This window comes from Canis lupus, chromosome 6, assembly GCF_003254725.2.
Source record: "Canis lupus dingo isolate Sandy chromosome 6, ASM325472v2, whole genome shotgun sequence".
Lineage (NCBI taxonomy): Eukaryota > Metazoa > Chordata > Mammalia > Carnivora > Canidae > Canis > Canis lupus.
Genome location: NC_064248.1, coordinates 18,435,036 through 18,457,801, shown reverse-complemented (window position 1 = coordinate 18,457,801; position 22,766 = coordinate 18,435,036). Strand labels below are relative to the sequence as shown.

The following is a 22,766-nucleotide window of genomic DNA, read 5'->3' as shown; positions in this document are numbered from 1 at the left end:
AAGTTAAAATTAACATAAATTAAGAGATTTGTTGCACTTAAGTCAGCTATTAAAATAAATCAGTAGTTCTGGATCCAAAATGGGTCCCTGAAAACTAAGGACACATCTTCAAATCCCACCTACCCCACAACTTTTTCTTGTAGTGAATCATTTCAGAATGATGATCCTAGAAAACACCTGAACTAATCACATTCAGGCAATCAACCGTCAAGGTCTATTTTGTACTGGTTTTTGAGGCAGAAGTTTGTGAACCTGACAATTACCAGCCATGCATTAAATGCTACTGGGGCAAGTTCAGGACAATCTCTCCAAAGAATGCAATTTTAACTCCATTCCCAGTCCCATCCATCTCTCCCCTGCTCCAACCAAAGCATTCCAGCAGAAAAGCAAAAAGATAAAAATATCCACAAGGATCACAGATTGAATGCTCTCCATCAAATGATGGTTACATCAAAAACTAAAAACCTAATCTAGTTGCATCACCAGGTGTTTCCCAACAAGAACAAACAGCATGTTGCTTGCATTTTCAATCACTTCTATAACTGCAGTACTAATACCTACCTCACGGTGACCCCTGTAAAGCTGCTACGTAAACTCTAAAGAATTATCTAATTCATAGTTATGGCTGCTATCATTTGCATTCAGTCTGAAATACCAAATGAAAACAGACCAAAAATAACAACAAAAAATAGAAGTGGTTGGGCCAACTTTGAAACTGGAGATTCACATCCTCAGGCTTTCTGTGCTTTGTCCAAACATATCTATATGTGAGGCTTTTCCAACTGGATTTCAGAATTGAAATTATGTAAGTTTACAGGAGATAAAAAGGAGGCTGAGGCCTTGTCAATTCATACAATTAGAACAGAGATGTTAAAAACATAAAGGATAAAAAAAAAAAAAAAAAAAAAAACATAAAGGATAGACTCAAGACCTGCAAACGGTCAAAGGATATCGGAGAAGTCACTTCAACCGGCAAGAAGGCTACCAGAACCTCTGCCACATGTTTCAAGCAGGTGGTGAAGCCAAAATCCAGATTGCCATGGGTTTAGGAATTAAAGGCAAGTAAGAAGAGTAATAATAAATGCAGACTACACTTTCCAGCAATAAAGGGACAAAGAACATCAAACAAAAACCAAGTGTCATGTCATGTGGTAGGAAGAGAAGGCCCCAAATCCCAAAGATTATTCAAGCAATGCACTAATTTATAAAGCACACTCAGGATTCAAATACCCCCCAACTGCTTCTCAACTTGTGCTTAGGAGTTAAGATCTAGAACAGGAAGAAAAAAGGAAAGATAAGATTAAATTAAAACAAAGTAAAGGGGCAGCCTGAGTGGCTCAGCGGTTTGGTGCCTGCCGCCTTCAGCCCAGGGCATAATCCTGGAGACCCAGGATCGAGTCCCACGTCAGGCTCCCTGCATGGAGCCTGCTTCTCCCTCTGCCTATGTCTCTGCCTCTCTATGTGTCTCATGAATAAATTTTTTTTTAATTAAAAAAAAAAAAGGCACAGTCACACAAAAAAATTCCAGGTGGACTGCAGATATAAAATATGAGAGGTAAAACAATAAAGCTTCTACAAGATAATATAGACTATCTTCATGAACTTGGGGTAGGGAAAATTTCTTAAAGACACCTAAAAGTACTAAACATAAAGGAAAAGATAAATCAGAACGTTCACCAAATGAAGAGAGTGCAACCTCTCTTCGTTTCTTGCACAACAAAGAGAGTGCAAAAGAAAGCCACAAAATGGGGAAAGGTATTTCCAACACAGATAACTAACAGAGGGCTTAGAGTATAATCAATAAGGAAAAACAAATGACTCCATGTTTTTGACAGGGAAAAAATTCATCGTAAGGTATTCAAAAAGCCTATACAAGAAAATAAGTGTTCAACCCCATCAGTTTAGGAAAATGCAAATTAAAAACATGACAGTGCTACGCATCACCAAAATGGCTAAAATTAAAAAGATCATAGCAAGTATTGGTAAGGATGTTGAGCAACTGGAATATGCATATAGTGCTGCTGGTGGGAGTGTGCACTGGTATGATCATTTTAGAAAACTATTTGGCTGAATGGGAGAAGACATATGCAAATGACACGTGATAAAGGGTTAGTATCCACAATATATAAAGAACTGATACAACTCAACACTCAAAAAGCAAACAATCTAATGAAAATGGCAGAAGACATGAACAGACATTTCTCCAAAAAAGACATCCAAATGGCCAACAGACACATGAAAAGATGCTCATCTCACTCATCATTAGGGAAATGCAAATCAAAATTACAATGAGATATCACCTCACATCTGTCAGAATGGCTAACACCAACACAAGAACAACAGGGGTTGGTGAGGATGTGGAGAAAATGGAACCTTCATGCACTGCTGGTGGGACTGCAAACTGGTGCACCTGCTGTGGAAAACAGTATGGAGGTTCTTCAAAAAGTTAAAAATAGGGATCCCTGGGTGGCGCAGCGGTTTGGCGCCTGCCTTTGGCCCAGGGCGCGATCCTGGAGACCCGGGATCGAATCCCACATCAGGCTCCCGGTGCATGGAGCCTGCTTCTCCCTCTGCCTATGTCTCTGCGCCTCTCTCTCTCTCTCTGTGACTATCATAAATAAATAAAAAAATTTAAAAAAAAAAGTTAAAAATAGGACTACCCTATGTCCAGTAATCACACTACTGGGTATATACAAAAAAATACAAAAACACTGATTCGAAGGGATACGTGCACCCCTATGTTTATAGCAGCATTATTTACTATAGCCAAATTATAGAAACAGCCCAAAAATCCATCGATAGATGAATGGATAAAGAAGTTGTGGCCTATATACACAATGGAATATTATTTAGCCATAAAAAAGAATGAAATCTTGCCATTTGCAACAACATGGATAAAGCTAGAGAGTATTATGCTAAGTGAAATAAGCTGGTCAGGGAAAGACAAATACCATATGATTTCACTCATATGTGGAATTAAGAAACAAGCAAACAAAAATAAGCAAACAGGAAAAAAAAAAAAAAAAAACAAGAAACAGATTCTTAATTACAGAGAATAAATTGATGGTTACCAGAGGGAAAGTTGATGAGGGGAGGAGTAAAATAGGCAACAGAGACTAAGGAGTGCACCTTTCATGATGAACACAGGGTGATGTGTAGAAGTGTTGAGTCACTAAATTGTACACGTGAAACTAATATATGTATGTACACTGTATGCTAACTCTACTGGAATTTAAAACAAAATAATTTTTAAAAAGAAAACCAGTGGCAGCTGAACAATGCATACCTTATGATCCTGCAATTCTATTCCTTGATAACTCCCAACAGAAATTTGTACAAGTGTACCAAAAAAAAAAAGTACATAAATTTCCACAGTACCATCATTCATAATATTCAAAAAAGTCAAAAGAACTCAAATGACCATCACCAGTGGGATGGATCAATTCTGGTTTATTCATCAGGAGATATTATAAGACAACAAGAATGAATAAATATTGCTACATGCAACAACATAGATGAATCTCACAAACACAACGTTGAGTAAAAGTTGCCAAAACACATTCTTCATTATTCACTATATGTTAATTTTAAAAACAAGCACAATGAACCTGCGGTGCGTTATAATCGCAATAATGGCTATCTTTAGGGAAAAGAGAGTCTGAAATGTTGGTAACATTCTATTTTCTTGATCTGAGTGTTAGGCAAACAAGGAGAATCTTTACATTTACGATTTGCGTACTTTTCTGTAAATGCACATACATTATTTAAAAAACTAACGTCCTACTTATCTTTAGCATTCAGGTTGGTATTTCAGATACTGAATTTAGAAGCTGTGTTTTTTTCCTTACATTAACACAACTACTGAGAGGAATTGGGGGCCTGCAGGTCACATCTGAGTGGGAGACTCCTGAACTGCTAGAAGCAATCACCTATGTTTTTTTCTGTTAGGGCTGTTAGGGTAACAACACAAAGGATTACAATCCCAAAAGCCTATGTATGCTTCCCCAAGAGTTCGCTGGCTTACCTCAGCAGCAAATTAAAACCTTGAGGTAAGAAGAGAAAATAAACCTGGTTCAGAAGATACTCTCAGAGAGCTGTGTATCTAAAATAAACCAAAGTTTTCTGTTCCAAAAGAGTAAAAATCTGTGAAGTGGAGGAGCTTTCAGCTGTGCCTGCTTTGACTTTATCTGCTCCTTTTATCGTACTGCTCACAGTTCAGGAGTTCAGAGACCTATCTACTATTGACTCATTTATTAAGGAACAACGAAGTCAACCAACACCCATAATCACCTAATGAATGACAAGAAAAACCTAAAAGGGGAAGGATCACAGAATCTGAAATCTTCTTGGACTCTTCCTTATATCTTCTATGCCCACAACTAAAGTCATCAGGCTGGCTGGCTCCTGCTTTACATTGGCTTCCAGAATTGTACCTTTTCCCTCACTACTTCTACCAGGCCCTAATCCCCTCCAGCCTAGGTTAATAATTTCTCTTAACCTGGTCACCTTGATGTCAGCTTTCCCAATGCTAATCCAATCTATACTTCATCACCAGATAAATTCTTCTAAATATTGTTTCTCTGCCCCAGTTATTCTAACTCTAGCTTTAAAGGGTCTCTGAATCTGGACTGAGAAACTCCGCCATTCATTAAACAAACAAGTTCAATGCTCACTAAGTAATGATACTGCATTAGGCCCCTGAGATATAATGATGATGAGTAAGACTGCCCCTGACTTCAAGGAACTGAAGGTAGCCTGGGGGAGAAATGGGGAGAGCCTATAACAAAAAAGAATATGATGGTTTACATCATCTAGTAGTGACACATGTATAAATGGCTTCAGGAGCCAAAAGGGAACTAACTCTGTCTGAGAGGGAAAACTTCACAGAGGAGATAATACACTTTGGGTTCTGAAGAAGGTAGAGAAGTTTACTAGGATGAAAGGAGAAGGAAAGCATGCCTGATTGACCACCACTCACAAGAAGCCATTGCTCTAGTCTGAATACTCGTGGCCTCCTAAGCACATGTCTATTCCCATCCTGCATTTGCTCCTAGATCTGCAATCATAGTTTTACCTTCATGAAATTTCTCACAAAACCCAAGTTTACAGCATGGCTCCCTTCTTTGTATCTCGTGTCTCTTGTCATGTAATCAGTACCATAGTTTTGCCCGTGGCCCTCTCCTCTGGTCAGCTCAACATGGCACGATGAAACACCACAGGCTCTGGGCTTGGGTTCCTTGGGTTTGAATCCAAATGTACCTCAACCTCAGCCTAGTTATTTAATGTCACTTTTTTCCCTTTTGTGCCCATCTGGGGATAAAAGAATCCAATGCATGGGATCATCCTAAGGGTTAAATAATCTGTTTTAAAGCACACAGTGAACACACTGCCAGGAATAAAGTAAGGGCCAAAACCCCGATCTATAACTGTTAACACTTCTTCAGTAATGGGCCTCTCTCCCTACCAGAACATAAAATGTCTGGAAAGAGATTCTGCTATTTTCTACCACATCTGTATTTTTCTGCCACACCCAGCATGGACCAGTACATAAGATATTTTAGTCTGAATTTAGGAGAGAAAAAGGAACAAGAAGACAGTATCATTTTTAGTTTCTCAGGAATACTGGTAATCTCTCCAAATTTAAGATACATCTATTTAAATTTCCCCCTTTATGGCCTCTGACCACAATGACCTTTGCTCACAAGCACTCAATAAACCTTTTCTTTCTTTCTTTTTTTTTTTTTTAAATAGAAGACTGCTAACAATTTATCTTAAAAAATAGGGGATCCTTGGGTGGCTCAGCGGTTTAGCACCTGCCTTTGGCCCAGGGCGCGAACCTGGAGTCCCAGGATCGAGTGTCACGTCGGGCTCCCGGCATGGAGCCTGCTTCTCCCTCCTGTGTCTCTGCCTCTCTCTAGCATTCATAAATAAATAAATAAATAAATAAATAAATAAATAAATAAATAAATAATAAGTAAGTAAGTAAGTAAGTAAGTAAGTAAGTAAGTAAGTAAATCTTTAAAAAGAAAAAAAACACTGAGACTGAAGGTGGATAAAATGGTGCTTTATTCCTTAAGGCACCTACATGACAGATTTCTCAAACTCTGACTAAAATTTGTAATGTTTTATCTAACTGCCTCTAAAACACCCCCTCTAAAAAATAACCTGTAGGGTGCCTGGGTGGCCCAGTTAGTTAAGCATCTGACTCTTGATTTCAGCTCAGGTCTTGATCTCAGGGTCTTGAGTTCAAGCCCCACATTGGGCTCCATGCTGGGCATGGAGTCTACTTTTAAAAATAATAATAATAGGGATCCCTGGGTGGCGCAGCGGTTTGGCGCCTGCCTTTGGCCCAGGGCGCGATCCTGGAGACCCGGGATCGAATCCCACGTCGGGCTCCCGGTGCATGGAGCCTGCTTCTCCCTCTGCCTGTGTCTCTGCCTCTCTCTCTCTCTCTCTCTGTGACTATCATAAATAAATAAATAAAATTAAAAAAAAAAAAAAAGAAAAGAAAAATAATAATAATAAACAAATAAAAACAGAAAGCATAACCTTTCAACAAAATCAACGCTGGGGGAAAAAATGACTTTTTTTTTTTTTTTTTAATGACTTTTTTAAGGAAGCTTTTCTCAAGCTTTCTGGCACCTTTTCCAGAAGCCACATTTTGTATATCCTACACAGAGGTAAATCACATAAGCCTCCTGTATTTAGGTTCATGGGATCCCTGACACCAAAGCTAAAAAAAAATGAGGACCAGCATCCCAGAGTCCCATTCAAACATCCTGTGGTATATCCAGAACAATATTATTCCATTTGCCTGTATATAAAGGTTTCTGAGAAAAGTGATTCTGTACTAGCTGCTGACCAAGCTGAAAAGTATGCAAAGCATACCTGAAGTGTTACAATAGATGCTATTAGTAAAGATACTCAATCTCATATAAACTTACTGGGAAGCTACCACAATTATTGTGGGTGTTCAAACACTCTAAAAAACACTCTTTCTTCCCTACTCTCTTCATGGCAAAGAAAACAGATAAGCAAAGAAGTCCCTCTGGCCTTCAGGTCTGGCCTTCAGGTCTGGCCTTCAGGCCTGAGTACAAACATGAATATAAAGCTTAAAAGAAGGCATGATGGGGATCAATGTGACATCTCTCTGGCCCCTCTGAAGTCACTCAGGTCAAAACTCTAGAAAGCAGGAAAGACTGTAGAGGAAGCCCCAGTGAGTAAGGCAACATTCACAGGTCTTCTCCCACTTTTCTGTCTCTGCTCTCTCAAATGGTAGATACTATCCTGAAAGAAAAGAAGAAAAGAAAAGAAAAGAAAAGAAAAGAAAAGAAAAGAAAAGAAAAGAAAAGAAAAAAAAGAAAAGAAAAAAAAGAAAAGAAAAAAAAGAAAAGAAAAAAAGAAAAGAGAAAAGAAAAGAAAAGAAAAGAAAAGAAAAGAAAAGAAAAGAAAAGAAAAACGAATCAAAACCACACATCAGGATTAAGTAGAAATCTCACTTTACTTCTCTAAAAACAGTGTTGAAACTAGTTGGACCTTGGAAGTCCAGCACTCAGAAAGGCAGGCACTGAAACCCAGGGTGCTGGGTGTCTTGCTCACATGCAGACAGCTAGAGAGCAGCAAACCAAGTATCCGGATTCCAGTGCATCCATGCCAGTGTCCAGGTGTCCCTTAGCCTGCCCGTGACAAAGAGGTAGAGGCAAGTCTAAACAGAGGGGTAATCTAGAGTTACAGATGTACAGTGAAGTTAATTAACTCCAAAAATTATGTACAGAAGCTACAGGAAAAAACGTTTTCTACTATAGGAAAGAAACGGAGACACGCCATGTTCTGGGAAAGGAAGGCCAGGGAAGATTTGCACTTACCATGATTCCATGAACGCATGTCTGGAACTAACTATTGAAGTTATGCATTCACTTCAGAAGGGCTGCTTGTTGTCTTGCCTACAGCTTAACCCTGAAAATATTTCCCCTTTGAGAGTAATTATGGATATAGCTTAGTACAGTATCATCATGCAGATACTGATGCATGATGATCAGATTAATATCTGATTAAAACATGCACTTTAACAACAACAACAAAAAAAAAAAACATGTACTTTAGCCACATCTGAACATAATTCTAATCATTAAAAAGCACTTTTCTGCTTTAGTCTAAAACAACCATTGCGTTGACCGATGGCAAAAAGTACTTCCCAGTTTTCTTGGGTTTGCACAGAATTTCTTGGGTTTCGTTGATTCTCCATCTCTTCTAAGAACAAAAGGGGTCTGTTTACTGCTGAGGACTAGGAGGTAGAAGAAGGATAACTGCCAAGCATCTAGGCCAAAAAGCCCAACTGGTCCCACTGTGATGGTGATAACGATGCAGCATTTTCTGTCCCCCCAGGGACCAATTAGAGGAAACATCTTGTACACAGAGGACAGTATGTTTTATGCTGGGAAAACCTATCCATGTACTATACTGGCCAATATATAAAAACAGAAGAACCAGTTAGCTACCACTGGACAGGAACACTAGTTTCAAAAATGTAAAACAAATCTACAGAAGATTAAGGAGTTATGACAAATAAATACTACACTTGATTCTAAGGGTAGATCCTGTGCTGAAGGGAGGAAAAATGCTATAAGGGGCATAATTAGGCCAAAGGACAAAACTGAAATACAGATGGTACATCAGATAAAAGTCCTGAATCAATGTTACATTATCTGATGTTGATAACTGCTTTGTAAGAGAATATCCCTGATAGAAAATACACTACATAGAGTCATTGGGCCATGACGTAGGCAACTTCTTCTCCAACAGTTCAGAAAAAGAAATGTGTGTGCAAACGTTTATATATGTATGTGCATGTGTATATAGAGAAAAGGTGAAAATAATAAGGCAAATAGGGCAAAATGTTAACAATAGTGGAGTCTGGGTAAAGGTATGAGTGTCCTTCGTACTATTCATTCCTTGCAATCTTTCTGTCAGCTTGAAATTATTTCCAAATAAAAGTTTTTTAAAACTTCTGTGGGAGGGGGATCCCTGGGTGGCTCAGCGGTTCGGCGCCTGCCTTGACCCAGGGTGAGATCCTGGAATCCCAGGATCGAGTCCCGCATCGGGCTCCTGGCATGCAGCCTGCTTCTCCCTCTGCCTGTGTTGTGTCTCTGCCTCTCTCTCTCTCATTCTCTCTCTATGTCTACCATGAATAAATAAATAAAATCTTTAAAAAAAAAAATTCTGTTGGATTAGTACCCTCCCACTTTGCTCCTCACTGCTCCAAGCCAGCTGAGCAAAGAGGAAAGAGAAAGTGAGACAAGGATACAACAGGCAAGAGAAACTGATAGTTCTTAGATGCCAGGTTTACGATCACACAGTTTTTGAAAAAGGAGAGTACATAACCTAAGCGTTAAAAATTTTGCATCTGCTGGTTGGGCAGCAAGCATATCCCACTAGCAGCTAAAATACATATAAGTGATATGCTTATTTATTTATATTATAGTGGAAAGCTTTAATTACACAGCCAAAAAAAGCAAATGATAAGAATAGTTATTCTGCAAGAAACTGTCTAAGATATAACTGAGTAATAGAGCCCAAAATAGGCTCTCTCTTCACAATTCCATCTGCTGCATTTTCCCAGGTACTTCTCCCAGGAGGATGAATATTTATATCTGCGTGCCTAGTCAATTAAATGCAAGAGATACCGGGCACATTAACACAAGGCATGCTATCAAGAAATCCTAAAACAGAACTACAAACTCTTTTTTTTTTTTTTTTTTTAAGAGAGAAATACAATCCCCAGAGAAGAGCAAGCCCAACCTCCTTTTACAGAGGACAAAAATGAAGCTCAGAGAGAGTATCTTGCCAAAATCAACCAGCTATTGGTGAAGTGAAGGCCCTGAGGAGGGCCAAGCAGAGTCCTCAGCGACAGCTCCCCCTTAAAGGACACAGAGTTCTAGGGCTTTAAGGATGATGAGTGAGCTGGCATTACCTTGCAGGGAATGAATGAGTATGAAGTTGATAGAGCACTATAAACGCATACTGCAAATCTAAAATCCCAATCAACACTACAGCTCACACATAAAGGGTTTCATGTCAGCTGTCTTACTACCTGCAACTGTTTAAGAGCAAGTCTTGTAAAACCCATGACACCTTCATCCTCAATTATGTCGACAGCACTGGCATTTTAAATATCAGTTAAAATAACATTTCGTTTTGGCAAAAAAACCTCCAGACTGTATTACAGACTGCTGGGATTTGAAGGAGCATAATCACTTCCTTACTCCCTTCCAGGTTCTATCCAATTGCTACATAGGCTCAAGCAATCAAGTGCAGATCAAAGTGCACTGTCCTCTTCACGACTGGCAAAGCCGCAATGCCTCCTCATTCCCATCCTGAACTGACCAGCCAGGCCTAATAACAATAGGAAGGTACAGCAGGAAACAAGCTTCTCTTGAAGATAAGCAGGTGAGAGAAGTCCAAGGACAAAGCTAGGCATCGTTCTGCCAGTGACCTCACACCTGAAATGTGGGCCAATGGTGGTGGGCTCTCCCCAACACCCATCATAAATAAATCAGGAGATACGTCCTTCCTGTGAGAAAGAAAAAATGAGAAGGGGAAGACAGGGCTCAGAAGAATGTGCTCCAATACTGCTCCCACCTGGGGTACAGGTGACAATCCCCTGAACGAACGCCAAGCTAGGAATGAGGACACAGATGCAACATCGTGAATGTACATATTTTAATGTTACTGAACTGTACTTAAAAAAAAAAAAAAAAAAGATTTTATTTATTCATGAGAGATGTGGAGAGAGAGGCAGAGACATAGGCAGAGGGAGAAGCAGGTTCCCTGCAGGGAGCCTGATGTGGAACTCAATCCCAGGACCCCAGGATCATGCCTCAAGCTGAAGGCAGATGCTCAACTGATGAGCCACTCAGGAGTCCCTGAACTGTACATTTTTTAAATGGTAAATTTTAAATAAATAGTAATTCATTCTCTCATGAATAAATAAAATCTTTAAAAGTAAAAATGGTAAATTTTATGTTTATTTTGTGGGGGAAAATATGTTAAGGCATCATTTCTAATACATTAAATATAAAGAATGCTTAAGTAAATAGTAAATAAACATAAAAATAAACCTACAAATGTGACCTATAAATCCTATAGAGAAAAATAGGGAAGGATATAGGTAGCAAAAACAAACAAAAATCCAAAAAACAGATAAAAATAAAATCTAAGTTGGTGATAACTTTTCCTACACCCCGCACAAAAAGATATTATGGAACAATGAAGCTTTTTTTTTTTTTTAAGATTTTATTTATTTATTCATGACAGACACAGAGAGCGAGAGAGAGAGAGGCAGAGACACAGGCAGAGGAAGAAGCAGGCTCCATGCAGGGAGCCTGATGAGGGACTTGATCCCGGATCTCCAGGATCATACCCTGGGCTTAAGGCAGCGCCAAACCCCTGGGCCCAACTGGGGCTGCCCTATTTTTTTAACCTATGAAATTTGCAACAATTTTCTTAAGACTACCCAATGCTGATGGGAAAAGTAAACTGGTGTAAACTTTCTGGAAAATATCTGATGACACACCTTAAAAACGTTCATAGTAAATCTAAAACTATTTTAAGGGATCCCTGGGTGGCGCAGCGGTTTGGCGCCTGCCTTTGGCCCAGGGCACGATCCTGGAGACCCGGGATCGAATCCCACGTCGGGCTCCTGGTGCATGGAGCCTGCTTCTCCCTCTGCCTATGTCTCTGCCTCTCTCTCTCTCTCTGTGTGACTATCATAAATAAATAAAAATTTAAGAAATAAAAAAAAATAAAACTATTTTAAAATAAAAGGTTTATTAAAAATCTTCATACCCTTGGGTCCTTCTGGGAATCTAGCCTAAGGCAATTTTCTGAAATACAGAAAAAGCTCTTTGCAAAAACATTAATCACATTATTTACAATGGCAAAAAAAAATGGAACAATCTAACTGCCCAAGAATCTATCCAATGCAATATTACACAGCCACTGCATATATTTATGAAGTATTTGAACATTTGGAAAGCCACTTATACTATAATGTTACATGGAAAAAGAAGGAAAAAAGTGCATTTACAGTGTGATCTCAGCCATATTTAAAAGGTAAACAGGAAAAAAGACTAGAAGGAAACAAAAGCCAAGAGGCTGAATCAGAGGACAGTAAGCTCTTGTCTACTTTATCACAGTAGGCTACAGAGTTCAAAATACTACCATCAGGGAAAAAAATAACTAGGCAAAATCAAGAGGTGGCAGAGAAGACTCTATGATAACATCAGCACCTAATTCAATCACCAAATGCAGGAGAATGAAGAAGCCACAGAAACTGAGCTAATTCACTGGCCACAAATCTTGGAAGGTTTGATTATTTTTTTAGTAGCTTTTTAAAAAAACTAAATCCCCATGGGAGAAGAGGATGCAGGAACCCCTTATTTGTGCAACTCCTCTGAAGGTCTAAAAGTACTTCCAAAATAAGATGTTTAAGTTAAATAATAAATCCTTGGAAAACCACTTATTTTTCTCTCAAAACAGAATGCGGAATGCAGATGAATAATTTCCTGGGCTGGATTAAAGCACGGGGCTCCTTTTGTCATGAATTAAAAGCCTTTTCTGGAGTGGATGCCTTCACAGAGATTACAGGTATTGCCTAGAGGACTGCTCACTCTTCAGTATTTCAGAACTTTAGTCTACAAGAACTGACCACTCTTCCGCATGTATGTGGGGCTCCATCTGACCAAAAATGGCCCTTCTGCTTCTCCACTTTAAGCCCCAATTCTTTGCCCAGTGACTTCCTATTCTGCTCTGCAATCTTACCCCAGTGTCACCTCCTTTGGGAAGCCTTCCCTGATACAACTCTCCAATTTGGACAGGCTTTTTTTTTTTTTTTTAAGTACAATTGTACCTCTTACAAGGCTCTATTTCTGCACTTATCTCCCAGCACAGCAATCATTTGTTGACATGCATATATCCTCATCCAGGGTTAGAAACTTCCAGAAGTTATAAACTTCTAGACTTTCTCTTCACTCTTTTCCATCCTCACATTCAATTAACTCAAGATGAGTCCCCAATTATTTCACAAACTCTATTATAAGCAAGCCCCTAAATTCACCCGCAATGCTTCTTCCCCCTTACTTTCCATTTTGGTAAACAATTACAAATTACACACTTATCCATGCATAGACTCATACCACAAGTTAAAATTCTTTCCTTTTTTAAGATTTTATTCATTTTTGAGAACGCGCACGCACACAAGCAGGGAGAGACAGAGAGGGAGAAAGAATCTGAAGCACACTCCAAAAAGAAACTGAGCACAGTGTCAGACATGGGGCTCGATCCCACAAACACAAGATCATGACCTGAGCCGAAACCAAGAGTCCACCACTCAACTGAATGAGCCACCCAGGCACCTAATTAGTTAAAAGTCTTTTCAACCTTCCCTCCATCATCAGCAGTATTTGCAACAGCCCTGCACTCCTCCCACATTAGGAACTGCTTTCCTTTCTCTCTACACGGAGGGCATGGTGAATCCAAGACACCACCAAACTGAACTTTCTACTCTTGGACTTATCCCTAACTTTCATTTCCTTACTAAGAATTTTAACTTCCTTTTATCTTTTCACTTGTATCATCAGTTCCATTAGTTGAATTTCTTTGGGGTTTATCTTCCACAAAGTAGACTTTTTTTTTACATCTCCCAAGTCACAATCCCGAACGGTAAAGCACCCCTAGGCTGCCCTGAGCTAGGTCAGCTGGATCCACTCACTAGCCGGCTAAGTGACTTGTTCTAGACACTGCAAGACATACCTTTACAAAATAACAAATGATTTATCAAAGACTTTGAAGGTCACTGACAATCATCAAAACCAAAGCATCAAATGTCAAGGGTCTACAGAGCATGTGCCAATAAAAGCAGTCCACTCAAAGCCCTTTCACTTTCAAACTGTTTGTTTTTGAGGTATAAAGGGGTATTCTTTTTCTCAAAATGTTTTCGGACATTTCTTCAAGGTCTTTAAAAGCCTTCAGGCATCTTCTCTTTAGAAGAACTGTCCTTTATGGTTCCACCAGGATGGGAATTTTCAGCACTTCTCAGCCAAGTCTATCTGTCCACAAAGGTCTGGAAACATGGACCAGTCACTCCCACAGTAAAACGATATGAAGGCCACCTGGTGTCCTCAAAAATAACATATGTGCCTGGGTCTTTAATTTGCTTGTGAAGACTGGGGAGGGCAGAAAGGGAGGAGAGATAAGAGGAAAAAAGTGTATATATATATTGACTTTTAAACAAAAAAATGTTTAAGGTACAACCCAAGAGTTTTAAGAAATGTCATATTTACAAAGAGCTGCTTTGATATAGCCCCAGGACAGGTGCCTTCCTTTAACCAATGTAGGGCTCTCTGCCATCAGGGAAGTTTCAGAAAAAAATAAAATCAGAGACATACTACACATGACTGGTAAACTCCTTTACGAAATTACTTCATATATATTTTAGCATTCTAAATTCACATTCTGGTTCATAAACCCAGTTAACAAATGATTACCAGAAAAATCACTTCACCATGTGAGCTCCACAGCTTTCTGGCAATGGAATTGCTTTCCTATAATTAAATATGTTTTTACTTGATGTTATGACATCCATGAAGTTGTGTGGAGAAGAATAGAAGTTTTAACTGCATGGATCAAAAAAAAAAAAAAAAAAAAACTGCATGGATCACCAGACAAAAGTTTAGAAAACGATCAGGTTATGCAGTCCCATCACTGAAACACTCACTTTAGTCAAGTCCACAATATCAATATACATGAAATGTTAGTGTTCTTTTTCTGAATAAAATCAGCAGTATGAGATTCATCTACCAAATGTGGAAGCCATTCCAAACATAACTTTATTGATTCTAAAATAGAGCCAAATTACATTTTTTTTTTTTTAATTGTTGGCTGACCCAACTGAGAAATATACACAGATCAGGAGACCAGGAATGGTCAGCAGACATGGGGGAAAAAAACATCACACATGGCAATAAAATATCAAAAGATGTTCCACTTCACTCACAACTAAAGAAAGGCTCACACATGATGTGCCTGATGTGCCATTTTCGCCTTTCAAATTAAAAAGTTTTAATGGTCAGCCAGAGGGCAGAGAAATAGGAAATACTCTACTAATGAGAGTAAAAACTGATATTGCCCCACAATTCTTCTAGAGACTTATCCTACAGTTTCACAAAGCAGACAAAGATATATTCAATGTGTTTATTACAGCATTAGCACCAAACACTAGAAATCTAAAACAGCCAACATTAGGGAATTAGCTAAATACCTTAAGGCAGGCATGTTTTAGGGCAAAATGACAAAAAATTAATCCACATGTGGGGTACCTGGGTCACTCAGTCGGTTGAGTATCTGACTCTTGATTTCAGCTCAGATCGTGATCTCAGGATTGTGAAATCCAGCCCCAAATTGGGCTTCTCACTCAGTGGGGAGTCTGCTCGAGATTCTCTCCTCCCTCTGCCCCTGCTCCCTCTCTCTAAAAAACAAATTAATCTTTTTTTTTTAAATCCACACTGAGACACCTGGGTGGCTCAGCAGTTGAGCATCTATCTGCCTTTGGTTCAGGGCATGATCCTGGAGTCCCAGGATCGAGTCCCACATCGGGCTTCCTGCATGGAGCCTGCTTCTCCCTCTGCCTGTGTCTCTACCTCTCTCTCTGTGTGTGTCTCATGAATAAGTAAATAAAATCTCTTTTTAAAAATCCACACTAAAAGATATCCTAATTGAGTTACTGAACTTCAATACAGATTTCTTCTAATAACCATGTAATAAAGGTGAGCTATCTCTAACTGGGGTAAAGGGACAACACTATATAAATTAGGCTAACCATCCTTTTCCACACATCACTCAATGGCAGAAAACAATGGAGAAATATCAACAAAATTCTTAGGAAAAGAATATATGACCCATGAGTATTACCATTTATGGACAAGGACAACAGGCATATTCTAACATGAAATAAGGGATCCCTGAGTGGCTCAGTAGTTGAGCAACTGCCTTCAGCTTAAGGCATGATCCTGGAGTCCTGGGATCAAGTCCCACAACAGCTTCCCACAGGGAGCCTGCTTCTCCATCTGCCTATGTCTCTGTGCCTCTCATGAATGAATGAATGAATGAATGAATGAATGAATAAATAAATAAATAAAATCTCTAAAAATAATAATAATAATTCAGAGAATAACCATAAACTTTTGAAAAAAATTATCAGCTAATCAATGCTGAATAGATTAAAAGGGTCAATAAAACACTCAACCACAGATTGTGGAACAATATCTAAGGATCTGCAGGAAAGAGTGCAAACCAAGAATTTTATACCTAGCCAAGATGTCCTTTAAGCATAAAAGTAGACATTCTTAATTCACCACTTAAGTGACAATCAAAATTGACAGTAAAATCTAGCCAACAGGAAGATGAATTAAAGACTTCAGATATGGAAAGACCACAGTTAAAAGAACCAGTGGGGAACACTGAATCCTTTAAAACAAAAAAACTAAAACTAAACTAAAAACTAAAACTAAATACTAAAGACATTATGGTTATAGAACAGACTATAAATAACCACCAAGAATGAGAAGGTGTAAAGAGAAGGAGTCCAAATGTTCTTATTTTTCCTAATATTAAGCTCACTGATATTACCTAGAACTGAAACATGAAATATATTTATTAAAAATGCCATCTTCTAAAAAAAAAAAAAAAAAATGCCATCTTCTTGGAGCACCTGGCTGGTTCAGTCAGTAGAGAGCAGACAACTCGATCTTGGGGTCATTGAGTTTAACCCCCATGTTGGGCATAAAGCTTACTTAAAAATAAGTAAAATAAAAATTATGCCATCCTCTTAATGCCTTTCATGATCTTTTTCCTTAACCTATAGGGATTTATCAAGAGCTAATAATTATTGAAGGTTAGATGACTAGACGTACTACTTTTCCTGGGACAATACACCCAGGTGGACTATATTTCAAGTATATATGCCTGTGTAAATGTGCACTGGCTTACGGAGAAACCTACGGATACAGAAAAAACATAAGCTGTGGAGTTAGAAACTTGGCTCCAAGTCCCATCCCCATCAACTCGCTGTGCAATTTTGGTCAAGCTCCTTACATTACCTTCCCGGAGTCTCAGCACCCTCATCTTCCCAAACGTACAATGGGAACAGAGAAGACCTACCTTGCAAGGCTGCCATTAAATTAAATGAGGTACCGTATGCAGTGTATACGAGGGTCCCTCAACAATGCCAAGTGCCGAGCGTAATTATGAAACACGTAGACCTTTTGCTCCCTGACCCCCAGCTTCCTTCCTTCTCTCATCAGCCTCCTGCACCTAACTCACTTCCCTCTGCGCTTTGAGTTTCCTCAGCATCCACAACCCTTCTCTCACCACACCCAATCCCCACTGAGTCCAGCAGTTCTTGCAGCAGCAATTTGTGTCTGGAGCCTCCCCTGAAGCAGGCATCTACACAGCATTTCTTGTAACAACTTCCCCTCCTCATCTGTCCCTGAGCCTCCACCTGCCCAGGGGAAAAATGCCACAATCTGAGCGTGCAGGCTGCATGAGTTTTGGGGAAAGCAGGATGCTTACTATATTCATCCTTTATTTCAATCTTACCACACTCCTCAAATACCATCATTGTCATTTACTAAGTTCTAGCACCTGCCTTGACCTTATTGAATTTTTTTTCACACCTGACTCTTTTGGACTGCCTCACTATCTGCAGAATGCTTAAGGCGCACTGGGAATGCAAAGAGGCCTGAGACTCACCCTGATACGGACTCTTAAAAAGGCAAGAACTATGGGGATCCCTGGGTGGCGCAGCGGTTTAGCGCTTGCCTTTGGCCCAGGGTGCGATCCTGGAGACCCGGGATCGAGTCCCACGTCGAGCTCCCGGTGCATGGAGCCTGCTTCTCCCTCTGCCTGTGTCTCTGCCCCCCTCTCTCTCTCTGTGTGTGTGTGACTATCATAAATTTAAAAAAAAAAAAAAAAAAAGGCAAGAACTAATCCTCCCCACCCACAGGCTTGGAGTGGGACTGGGACTGAATGGAGGGTCCAGGAGCTGAAGAGTCTCTCACACTGTGCCCTTCAAACTTCTGCACTGTTTGACGCTTACTAGAAGCATGTAGCGTAGTCTTTTAATTCCTATACAGTAAAAACAAATATATCAAAATAATAAAAGCCAAAAGAAAAAACCTAACTATATCAAAGATGATAGCCAGAAACCCTCAAAAGGGCCTGTAAAAATGAAGCAAAGGACAGAAGAGCAGAGGGAACAGCACTGAACAAGCGCAGAGAAGTATGAAGTGTACTCAATGTTCTGGAAATGACAGTTTGTTGTGGCTAGAGAACAGGTATAATTTGAGAAGTCTTTAAAAGACATTCCAAATAAATCACTTTAAGCATTTAATAATTCATCTGCATCCGTACCAAGAGGACTAAGAGTGAAACTATGAAAATCCAGGGCCCAAGCGCTTTCCACCACTCTGTGATGACCAAAAATTTGGTCTCTGAAGGCACCCAGGTGGCTCAGTCAGTTAAGCATCCAACTCCTGATTTCACATCAGATCATGAACTCAGGGTCCTGAGATTAAGCCCCAAGTTGGGGTTCCACCTAGGTATGGAGACTGCTTAAGATTCTCTCTCTCCCTCTGCCTCTCCCACCTTGTCTTCTTCCCTCCTCCCTCCCTTCCACTCTCTCTCAAAAAGAAAAAAAAAAAAAAAGCAACTTGGTCTCTGACAATGGAGATTCTCTGCTCTGAATGATTTCTGAATGATTTGGGGTCATATGACATGCTCCCACTTGAGCTCTGTGAGGGGGCTCTAGCAGGAATATAGAAGATGAACTGCAAGGGGGAGACGTGGAAGCTGTCAAGACACTGAGAGTGAAAGCAAAAGACACAGCCTGACCAAAGTGGGGGAGAAATGGAAGGAAAGGCTGGGGTCAGAACACAAGTCAGCAGAGCATCCACAAGTCTACATGTGGGGACTGAAGGCAAAGAGGAAGTTAAAGATGACTCAGGTTTACCACTTGAGAGTCTAAGTGAATAAAGTCATGAACAGAACCAGGGCACAGGGGAGGAGGCACTAACCTGAGGGGAAGATGATGGACTTGGTTTAGACATGTTTAATTTGATGTCTACAGGATGCTCAGGTGGATGTCAACGGAAGTAGGGCTGAGCTCTCAGTGGCACCAGATCCTAACTGAAGCCATAAGACAGACCGAGGGAGACTGAACCAAGGCAGTAATATCATGGGAGCCAACAAAAAACAAAAAAAAAATGTTTCAGAAAAGAAAAGAAGTCCAGTGGTTGCCAAGGGCCAAAGGGAAAAATCAGATGGCATAACGGCTGAAAAGAAGCCATATATACTGGCTTCCACACACAGAAGTTATAGGTGATCTTGAAAAGCAGTGAAGACAGAAGGGCAATCCGCCATGGGTTGTCAAAAGTGCAGGCTGAATGCAGCAGCTACAAGCTCAGGAGCTCCCCCCCTCTTCACCCCACCCTGTACTGTCACATCTTCCTTGACTTGGATACGTATGTCGACAATCCACCTTCACAAAATCATCAGGACCCCATTGCCAATCACTTGCACCTCAACACAGCAGCAACGGCCCACCTCACGTAACGATATTATCGTCCTGTCACTTTCTTTACCTGTCATCTCCTCCATTCCTACCAAATCCAAATCACCAATTCAGTAAACAACCCCACACACACACACTATTTCCAGTTGCCAGGTTAGAGGCTTCCAAAATCAGCTTGAGCTTTTCCCTTTTCTTTATCCCTTGACTCCAGGATCAGTTTTTTTAAGCAGGGACAACTCTCTTGCTCAAGTTCTCCTCACCCTAATTCCACACCCAAAAACCAACTTTTGTCACATCCATACACATAATATGTCCCATCAGTTTCCCATACCAACGTAACCTCTACAAGGCAGATGGATTCATTTTCCTTGTAGGAAAAACTAGCCCACAAAGCCAAACTCCCTAGAGTAGTAACGAAGGCCCTCCAAAAATCTAGCCATTAACTATCTTTATGGCTTTCTCTCCAACTACCGCTACTTGACAAAACCCACCACAGTCAAACCAGTCTAGCCAATGGTTTGAACATTATAGTAGTTCCACCCTTCTCTTCTGAAATATCCTCTCTCTGCAAGTTCTGTTCATAGGGAACCTCGCTTACTCCCACCTTCTAAAGGCCTCTTTGAACATCAAGACCTCCACAACATAACTGTCTCCTGTACCAAAAATTGTTCCAGACTCGGGATCCCTAGGTGGCGCAGCGGTTTGGCGCCTGCCTTCGGCCTAGGGCGCGATCCTGGAGACCCGGGATCAAATCCCACATCGGGCTCCCAGTGCATGGAGCCTGCTTCTCCCTCTGCCTGTGTCTCTGCCTCTCTCTCTCTCTCTGTGACTATCATAAATAAATAAAAAAATAAAAATTAAAAAAAAAAAATTGTTCCAGACTCTTGGGACACATCAATGAACAAAGTGAAGATCCTTAGCTTTACGGAGTCAATATTTTGGCCGAAGGAGATAAAAATAGATCTCATAAATAACGTTATGTATGTAAAATGTTTAAAAATGGTCAATGCTACACAGGGCGGCCTGTCTGGCTCAATCAGTAGAGCACGCGACTCAATCTCAGGGTCATGAGTTCAAGTCCCACGTTAAGCATGAAGCTTACTTTAAATAAATACATAAAGTAAATGCTACAAAAAGAAGTAAAGCGGATATGAAGGAGTAGATGCTCTGGAGAGGACTTGAGAACTAACCACCACCTGGAGTACCCACAGAGAGGGACCTTGATTCATGAGCTAGAATGGAAGGTGAGAAATCAGAGAGCCCTATTGAAAAGGGGAACAAAGAAATGGAGCAGCCGCTGATGTGGGTAGCAGCAGTAAAGATATTTACCATGGGAAGACATAACCTGTTTGTGTCCTGTAAGTACCTGAAGCCCTAAAAAGTCCTAAGCACTCAGCAAATGTTAATTCATTCACTTTTCCCTTGACATCTATGATTTTGTGATCTTTACTGATATGTATCTGATCTTTGTAACTATCTGCAAACAACTTTTCCTAACCCTTCAAGACTCAAATATGCCTCCTGGGAAAACTTTCCTGGCCCCTCTTCCTCAGTGAGTCTATCTCAGATAGGCTACCTTTGTACCAATGCATTCTTCTACTATCCCCCTCATTACAGCCTCTCTGTACAGCCTGAAAATAGTCTCATCTGCCTCATTAAACTGACTCCTAGAAGGCAGGGCACTGCTAACCCTCTTGGGGCAAAGTTTAACAGTTATGAGCTCTGACTCTGCTGACTCTTGAGCCAAACTGCCTGGGTTTGAATCCCAGGTCCATCACGCAGTTGCAGTGTAGGAGGGTCTTGAATGTTTTCATTCATAAAATGAGAAATAAAACTAGTCTCTACCTCCTGGCATTGTCTGGAAAAGTAAATGAGTTAACATATGTAAAATACATGGCTTAATCTAACCTCTATAAATATTAACTATTGTATTATTATATTGTACCCACAGTACCTACGATTATAAGTTTGACATAGATCAATAAATTATTTCACAAGTGAATAAACTGAGGCACTAAAAAGCTCTCACCTACTGTAGAGAACTACTTCTCTATACATTACAGATTGTGTTTTTGTTTACTTTACCAGTAAAGTAATTCCATCACTTGAATCATACATGTCTAATTTTCTCAAAAGCTGTTAAAGTCATTTCTTGATCATGGAACCAGCCTCCTAGCTGGCCTAGCTCTAACTATGGGACTGCCTACAGAACTTCTGAGTACTGCGGAACCTTTCCTTGGCATCTCCCCACACTACCATGGCTTCTTCACGCCTCCTACAGCATGCGGCATCATGTAACACCATTGATGAACAAGTGGAAGACATACCATTTGAGTGGCCAAACCTAAGGTCTGATTTTGCCTCCATTATAGGGACCACTCGTTATCAGGAATGTCACAGAAGGGGACATTCCAACGTAAGTCTTTGTAACCAAAGCAGTTTTTCCAAACAACTAGAAAAACACTAATTTAAGAACTTGGTTTTGCACATAATTTCCATAATAACCAACAGCTCATTCAATATTAAGAACTTTTCAGAGTAGTGGGAACCTCTAAGATATTACATCATTTAAGAATTCATGGGAATTTGGAACGCCTGGGTGGCTCAGCGGTTTAGCGCCTGCCTCCGGCCCAGGGCAGGATCCTGGAGTCCCGAGATTGAGTCCCACATGGGGCTCCCTGCATGGAGCCTGCTTCTCCCTCTGCCTGTGTCTCTGCCTCTCTGTGTCTCTCATATATAAATAAAATAAAATCTTTAAATAAAAAAAAAAAAAGAACCCATGGGAATTCAACAAAACCCGATAATCTAATAAAATGTAGTTACAGTATAGCTGTTCTAGTAATTCTGTACTGCAACGACAAATCTCTTTTTTTTAAAGATTTGGGCAGCCCGGGTGGCTCAGCGGTTTAGCACCACCTTCAGCCCGGGGCCGGATCCCGGAGACCGGGATCGAGTCCCACACCAAGTCCCACATCGGGCTCCCTGCATGGAGCCTGCTTCTCCCTCTGTATGTGTCTCTGCCTGTATGTGTCTCTGCCTCTCTCTCTCTCTCTCTGTCTCATGAATAAATAAATAAAATCTTTTTTTAAAAAAGATTTTTATTTAGTTAGTTTAGAAAGAGAGAGAGAACGAGCAGGGGGGG

At 40.2% G+C, this 22,766-nt stretch overlaps 1 protein-coding gene across 6 annotated transcripts in view; it reads right to left on the bottom strand.

Moving 5' to 3' along the window:
* Nucleotides 1-22,766, bottom strand: part of XPO6 (exportin 6) — a 102,168-nt gene that overhangs the window by 74,380 nt on the left and 5,022 nt on the right. The window lies entirely within an intron of this gene.